The sequence below is a fragment of the Salvelinus sp. IW2-2015 genome, linkage group LG26, assembly GCF_002910315.2.
Source record: "Salvelinus sp. IW2-2015 linkage group LG26, ASM291031v2, whole genome shotgun sequence".
NCBI classification, from domain to species: Eukaryota; Metazoa; Chordata; class Actinopteri; order Salmoniformes; family Salmonidae; genus Salvelinus; species Salvelinus sp. IW2-2015.
This window is the reverse complement of record NC_036866.1, coordinates 47,671,088-47,678,382: the sequence shown is the minus strand read 5'-3', so window position 1 is coordinate 47,678,382 and position 7,295 is coordinate 47,671,088. Positions and strand designations below refer to the sequence as shown.

Genomic DNA, 7,295 nt, shown 5'->3' with positions numbered 1-7,295 from the left:
AGTTGTTTACACTATGATTTTGAACATTCAAAGCAAGTGGGAAACCTACATGGCAGGCATTGTTGTCACCTTAGCTTGCTACATAACTTCTGAGGGATAGGAAGCATGACTACCGCCACCAATCAGCCTACACCACTGKGCACACACCGGTCGTTACTATGACAACTAGCATAGCTATGTCAGCAAATGACTGCTGTCTGAACACACACACATCCTATCTGGTCACTTGTAACTTGCTGTTTGGACAGTCAGTATTCCAAAACAAAACTGAGTTGAGCACTAAGGTTGCAGTGTGAACAAGGCTTTAGTCTTGCMTGTGGCACAGTGGTCTTTCAGATCCTCCAGCCTCTCGCACTCCAGCCTCTCTCTCCATGGTGACAGCGCCGCCCTGCCCTTTATTGGAACGGACCAATAGCAGACGGGGTGCTTGATGAGACGAGTTCGGGCACCAATGGGATGTCAACCTTCACCCTAACGTTCACCACTGCGTGTTCGATGCCATTCCATTAACTTCGTTCCAGATATTATTATGAGTCATCCTCCCCTCAGCAGCCTCCAGTTCGGGGTTATGTTTTTAGGGGTATTGTTCCGGCTAAAAGAGTAGCGATAACTCATCAAAATAGCTTTGCCATGAGAGTTTGGCTAGGCGAAAGGGCAGGGCTTTTCAATTCCGGTCCTGRAGTGCCAAAACAATTCTGTTTTTTGTTTCTACCTGGTAGTTAATTGCATTCACCTGGTGTCCCACCTGGTGTTTGAGTCAGTCCCTGATTAGAAGGAGAGGATGGAAACCAGGAGTGTTTTGGCCATCCAGGACTAACATTGAAAAACCCTGGTCTAGGGGGGAATTGGAACTGGGCAGTTAACTCACGTGAGAGGTCCAATCTGGGAGGGCACTCCACTTCTTGCAACACRCCAAGGGGTGGGACCTTGCCTTGACCAATGGAGATCACTGTGATGACATCACAGCTTGTCGTATAAGCACCTGCCCCGCCCCCTCATAGTGCAGTGGAGCACGCACCAGTAAATCTGGCCTGTAGGGGGCAGTCATATACTGTCACTAGGAAAGGCTACCTTTCCTTGTTTCTCTTTCTTCTTGACAGCAGTTTTTTCAGGAATTTAAATTGCAGGGAGAAAGCATTAGGGTGCAAATATGCAGACATTAGCAGCACCTATTAATGTAGGGTTAGACGTTATTAGTATCAGTATGGGTCTGACCTGCTGAGCCAGTTGGATCTCAGTGGTCAGGGCCTGGACGCCACCTGGCAGGTCTTCCCACACCAGGAGGGAGAAGGCATGGCTCCATACGGAGTTAGCAGCCAGCCTGCTCCTCAGCCCCCCTCGACCAGGCACTTCAGCTATACAGGCCAGGCAGCGGGTGGCCACTCCCAGGTTCTCCCTGCTCCCCGCTGCAACTGGAGCACAAGAGATGGCTATTGTCATTAAAGAGAGTCAGCATTCAGATAACAGGAGGTCTATACTTGTTTTCCACCAGCCATTTTTCTATGGCCGTCTGACAGAAAGAGTGCAAAATGAGCATGTGAAATGCACTCAGACATCTGCCCCCCCAGGAATTCACACACAAATGCCCATTTTAGAGACTGTACACATCAAGTGTGGAATAGGGGAAGAGAATTAGACAGGGCTTGAGACACTAAATAGCTCCACTGCAACCCCTGGTGTAAATCCCAATGTGTTCTCACTCAGCTCCCAATGGTCAAATAAAGGGGACATCAACACTCACTGGAGTCTAGTGTGCAGATGAGCTCCTCATGCTGGCCTCCCAGCAAGACAGTCCTGAAGCTGGGCAACAGCCCATGATCGCTCTGGCCCTTCAGGTTTTCCAGCACTCTCCTCCTCCCCGCCTGGAAGAACAGCTCCTTCCTCCAGCGCAGCTCGCCCTCGTGGTCAGTACGGGAAAGGTCCTCTCAGAGAGAAAGCCTCCAGGCGGCCCTCACTGCTCCAGTGCCCCCGGCCNACCTCCCGGACCCCCACAGATCCTCAGGCCTGGGGAGAGACAGAGGAGATGGACTAAGTAAATACAACATTTGGGATCCATACCAAGGGGCAAAGTAGGTTCACTCCATCTGTGGTTCAGGAAGGTGACACCATCCTTATCACATGAAGCCTATGGGAAGGCAACGTCTGTGTAAGAGACCAACAGACAATATAAACAGCCTCTGTCCACAGACTTATCGTTCAGATGGTGACATTTTGAAAGAAGGTGGGAAGAGGAGAGACAGCGAATTGCTACCTTGAAATCATTGCGAGTGCCCAGCACTGTATGAATGGTGATCTTCATCTCTCCCACAGTGGCCTTGGATGATGAGGTCCTTGGTTAAGGCCAGCTGCTGGATGTGCGACGAGGATGTCACTTACAGGCCTGATAGTAAACAACCTGAATGCACTGCCACTGGGCCCTGGGAGAAGAGGTAATGGGTCAAACAACATCACAGCATATGGTGCCAAGGTGAAATAAACATTTTGTTATACGTTTCGGTGTAAGAGTTCCCCAGACCTGAAGGTGGCAGTGCTGGATTACTGCTCCTGACGCAACACTGACATCCCCCTCCAGAACACTGTTGATTACACTGCAGCCATCACTCACACACTGGGCATTCTGAGGACAACACAGACAAAGACAGATATTAAACACACATACAGTGCAGTCGGAAGGTATTCAGACCCCTTCCCTTTTTTCACATTTTGTTACGTTACAGGCTTATTCTAAAATGCATTCAAATGTATTTATTTTCCTCAGTAATCTACACACAATACCCCATAATGACAAAGTGAAAACAGGTTTTTAGAATGTTTGCAAATGTATTAAAAATAAAAAACAGAAATACCTTATTTACATAAGTTGGCCTTTCCATTCATAATGGATCATTTGTAGTAGTACATGTCAAGTTCGTCTTTGATCATAGCTCTCGACATGCTTGGTGATCAAGGATGTAGTGGTACAACTTGCGGTTGTCAATGTAAACACTAAATGCTCACCAATTAACAAGGTGCATAAACAGTAATGATGGGTCATTCACGAACGAGTCGGCTCTTGTAGGTGAACGTTGGGAGCTGGCTTGCATTTCAGAAGAGCCGAATCTATTTATATATTTTTTTTTAGATGTGAATAATCAAAAGATTTAAATAAGATTTAAATAAGAATTAACTAATTAAAAGGACGAAAAATAAATAAAATAGGCCTAAATGCTCAAGCGCACACACATTCGTTCTGACTGTCCGCTCAGACTAACCGCCTCACCTTTGTTCCTGTCAGACACGCAGTGTCAACCAATGAACCAAAGATGCGTGAGGGAGGGCCGAGCCAACTCACTCACAGTCACACACTTAGCAGCTGAGGAGAGAGAGGAAGGACAGCTGTGAAAACAACAGCTGGAAAATGAGTCGGGGGCACAGTAGCATTTGGATGCATTTTAATAATGTAGACAATGTTAGAGCACAGTGTAGAATTTGCCAAAACAAAATCTCATATTAAGCCGGTTCTACGCACAACCTACACCGGCATATGTGAACTGTGCACCCAACTGTGAAGCTAGCTGTAGCGGAGCTTCGAGAAACTAGCGGGCCTGCTGTTGATAGTGGTGGAGCCAGCACCTCCACACGTGGAGATGTATCCACTCAGTCAAGTAGGCCTACTCCACGACCCACAACAACGCAGTCTTCTATGGACCAGTTTATGCCAAAGTCTATGTCTGTAGCAAAACAAGGCCAAATTGATATTGCATTGGCTGAAATGATTGCCACCAATTGATTTCCAGCCATTTTCGATCGTGGAGGACAGAGGTTTCAGAAATTATAGCAATAGTCTAAATCCAATGTACACAATTCCAAGCAGGAAAACCCTTTCAAAATCACTTACTCTACAACTTCACGAGAGCACAAGGCTTCAGTGCGGGAAAAGACTCCACAAAGCTTCTGCAGTTTGCCTTACCACTGACTGCTGGACATCAAGGGTAACCACTTCTTACATGTAGGTAACATGTCACTTCATTGAAGATTTTTCTATGTCTAGCTGTCTTCTGAACTTTTAGATCAGCGACAGACACACCTCCGAGTACTTGGCAGAGGAACTGTTGTGAGTGGCCAGAGAATGACAAGTAGATGGAAAAGTGGTCTGTTGTGTTAGCGACAATGCAGCTAAGGTAACCAAAGCCATGAAAATGTTAAAATGGAACCATCATCCATGTCTTGCCCACACAATCAACCTGATTGTAAGAGATGCTCTGAAGGTGATGAAGCCCACTGTGGACAAAGTGAAAGCAGCTGTGGAATACTTCCACAGGAGCACAGTAGGTGCTGAAAAACAAAAGTCTACGCAACGCCAGATGAGGATGCCTGAGCTGAGGCCTAAACAAGACTGCACTACAAGGTGGAATTCAACATTTTATATGTTGAAGCGGTTTCTTGAGTCAAAGGATGCCATCATCTCTACCCTGGCCATTGTCAATGCACCTGTTGATGCTCTGACCCAAGAGGAATGGAGGTGGTGGAAGAGGTGTGCAGAGTCCTGGAACCCTTTGAGCAGGTCACTGTGGATCAGTGGAGAGAGGTACTGTAAACAGCYATTACTAAATCATTATTTAATCCAGTATTATATATGTATATGAGCAGTAGATGAGCATGTAGTATCAGTAGACAAAACATGAACCTGAACTAATAAGTTACTGTTCTCTCTTTTCAGCTATGTGACAGCATCAAAAATGATACKCCTGTGTAAGGGTCTGCAGCAAATCACAGCCAGCCACCAGAGAGAAGCAAATGTAACCACAGGACATGTGACAGAGCTGATGGACACCCTATGTTCATCAATGGACAGAAAGTTCCACAGAATGGACTATAATCACGTGCTATCAGAAACCGCTGCACTTGACCCCAGGTTTAAGAAGTTAGCCTTCAGTGATGCCAGAGCGATTGATGAGGCTCTTCAATGAATAACCTCAGCAGCAAGGAGGGACAGCCCCAGCAGTCAGCTGGCTCAGGCACCAGGGCAACAGAAAGAAGAGGGATCAGATGGAGCAGAAACACCAGTAGTAGTGCCACAAACGTCTGCTGTTTGGATGCTGTTTGACGAGAGAGCAACTGGGGATGGAGCACGAAGGAATCTCTCAGCAGATGCCATAATGGAGCCCTCCTTCAAAGATCTGCAGATCCTCTGAGCTGGTGGAAGAACAAGGCCTCTGTCTACCCACAGCTTACTAAAGTCATGACAGGGAGACTCTGCATAGTGGCCACATCTGTTCCCTCAGAGAGGGTCTTCTCGAAAACGGGACAAATAATTACTGAGAGAAGAAACCGCATCAGCCCCTCGTGAGGCTGCTTGCATTTCTGAATGCAAATCTCTCATAAAAGCAAAATATGGTCAGCATTGCTGTGTGCTGCTGGTTATAACATGGYAATAAAGAAGAGAGAGAAAAGAGGGACCAGTTTAATGTTTTAAGTGGGATGCTGCAGTTTTGCACATTGTTATTCATTTTTCTTTGATATGGTGCAATATTCTATTATGCTGTAACAGATTGTATTAGTTTTGAATGGTTAGATTTATGCAATTTGTTTATATACATTAAAAAGTTATACTTTAATTGCAAATGATTAATACATTCTTTTTCATAACAAAACGATGCATTTTGAAATACATTGTGGTTAAGGTAGAGTATGATTTCATTTAAGAATTGTTTCAACACCAATCATATCGCAAACGGTTTGACTAGAAAAAAAATACAAAATATTTTTTTTAAAGAGCCGTTTGGGAGCCAAAAACGTYGGCTCTTTTTGGTGAGCTGAGCCGACTCACAGAAAAGAGCCGCAACGCCCATCACTAATAAACAGAAATACCTTATTTACATAAGTATTCAGACACTTTGCTATGAGACTCTWAATGGAGTTCAGTTGCATCTTGTTTATATTGATCATCATTGAAATGTTTCTTCAACTTGATTGGAGTCCAACTGTGGTAATCAGTCCGTCCAAAGCTCTTTTTTTCCCCCAAATTAATAAATCAAATCCTGCCACAACAGCATCGTGAACATAAAACAAAGCAATGTCAAGGACCAAGAAATGTATTTCCTTCCAATGCCAGTGAGGGCCTTAGATTCAGGTGTATTAGAGAAGTAGAGTACCCGGAACATGAGCCATTGAGCAGGAGTCAGAGGAGAGTGTTACAGGAGTTGCACAGGATGGGTAAGGATGGTAGGTCACACGTCCAAGCACTCCAACAGTAGATGTGTCACGATCGTGTGTAGAGATGGACCAAGGTGCAGCGAATGTAGAGTTCCACATCATTTATTAAAGAAGTGAAACTATAGCAAAGACAAAACAATAAACGAACAAACCGTGACTACAGAGGTGCAAAGTGCACTAACTCCAAACAATATCCCATAACCCACAGGTGGAAAAATGCTACTTAAATATGATCCCCAATTAGAGACAACGATAGCCAGCTGCCTCTAATTGGGAATCATACTAAAACACCAACATAGAAAAAACAAACTAGAACCCCACATAGAAACTAGACTAAACCCCTAGTCACGCCCTGACATACTCTACCATAGAAAATAAAGGCTTTCTATGGTCAGGACGTGACAAGATGTCAGTACTTATGGTGAAGGTATAGGATTAAATGTCTGTAATTATTCTCAGCAAGTTTACATTTTCAAAATGGTACAGTAAAAATGCTTCTAATCCATAACATAGATAGATGAGTAGTTGTTCTCTATTAAAAGCTGCAATATGTAACTGTTTGTGTGTCCCAATCAAATCCACATAGAAATGTGCGCCATTCTCACTAAAAGCAAGTCTAAGAAGCGGTACATATGTTCTACGTGCGCTATTTCTATGCTTCCCGTTCTTAAATTTTGTTTTCGCGCTTTTTCTTTCGGGTTTGTACACCAGCTTCAAAAAGCTGAAATGATTTCACAGCGGTTTAGATGGTACTATGATTATGAGTAATGGAAACGGGGAGAACGGGCCATGGCTCGGATAGCGAGGTCCCTGATGTTCTTCTTGGCCTTCCTGCGACACCTGATGTTGTAGGTGTCCTGGAAGGCAGGCAGTGTGTACCCACTGGTGCGTTCAGCACCAAGGCTGTTACTCTGTGGGTAAAAAGACAGGGGAAAAATAAAGCTGGTGTCGTGTGCATGTGTACTTACCTCACTACAGGTCTTCATTCAAACTCAGTGAACGTTTGGAAGAATGGGGCAAGGTAGGGATCGAGAACAAACAGCTGGCTTCCTCTGGGACATCTTGTCATGCACCTTGTTCCATCTTTCAGGATTCATCAT

At 44.9% G+C, this 7,295-nt stretch overlaps 1 pseudogene; it reads right to left on the bottom strand.

The window, feature by feature from the left end:
- Nucleotides 1–279: 279 nt before the first annotated feature.
- LOC139023025 (L-fucose kinase-like) lies at nt 280–7,295 on the bottom strand (annotated as a pseudogene).